The following is a 1153-nucleotide window of genomic DNA, read 5'->3' as shown; positions in this document are numbered from 1 at the left end:
GAGTACAATCAAGTGTTTGGGAATTCCCATTCTTCTCAATGTTATCCATAATTTGTCATGATCCACACAATCAAATACCTTTGCATAGTCAATAAAACACAATAGACATCTTTCTGGTATTCTTTGCCTTGAGCCAAGATCCATCTGACAACAGCTATGATATTCCTTGCTCCACATCCTCTTCTGAATCCAGCTTGCACCTCTAGAAGTTCTCTGTCAATATACTGCTGCAAACATTTTTGTATTATCTTCAGTAAGATCTTACTTGTGTGCAATATTAATGATATTGTTTTATAATTTCCACAATCTGTGGGATCACCTTTCTTTGGAATGGGTACAAATATGGATCTCTTCAAATATGGATATACTCAAGGTCATACTTAGACTCTAGTGGACTTGTGTTAATTTTCTTCAGCTTCAACTTGAACTTGCACATGAGTGATTGATGGTCTGTTCCACAGTTAGTCCCTGTCCTCATTCTGACTGATGATATTGAGCTTCTTCATAGTCTCTTTCCATAGATGTAGTGGATTTCATTCTTGTGTATTCCATTCAGTGAGGTCCACATGTACAGTCCCCATTTATGTTGTTGATAAAAAGGTATTTGCAGTGTATAAGTCATTGATCATGCAATCTCTGGCAACATTTCTATCACCAAGGACATGGTTTTTTACTACCAATCCTTCTTCTTTGTTTCCAACTTTTGCATTACAATCATCAGTAACCATCAATGCAACTTGGTTGCATCTTTGATAAATTGCAGAAGTTGGCAAAAATCTTCAATTATTTTCCTTTGGTATTAGTAGTTGGTGCATAAATTTGAATAATAGTCTTCCTTGTAGGTATGTTGATATTATGTTATCACTGACAGTGTCATACTTCAGGACAGATCTTGAAATGTTCTTTTTGGACAATGAATGTGGTACCATTCTTCTTCAATTTGTCATTCCCACCATAGTAGACCATATGGTTGTCCAATTCAAAATGGTCAATACCAGTCCATTTCAGCTCACTGATGCTTAGAATAGGAGCTCTGGTAGTGTAGTGCCTAAGGCACTTGACTGCTTACCAGAAGGCTCGTGGTTCAAACCCACCAGCCACTCCTTGGAAGGAAGGTTGGGCAATCTACTTCCATAGTGGAACTGCCTCGTAA

Source organism: Orycteropus afer, unplaced genomic scaffold (genome assembly GCF_000298275.1).
Source record: "Orycteropus afer afer isolate SDZICR_OR568_19922 unplaced genomic scaffold, OryAfe1.0 scaffold00094, whole genome shotgun sequence".
Classification (NCBI taxonomy): Eukaryota; Metazoa; Chordata; class Mammalia; order Tubulidentata; family Orycteropodidae; genus Orycteropus; species Orycteropus afer.
Note: the sequence above shows the minus strand (reverse complement) of the source record.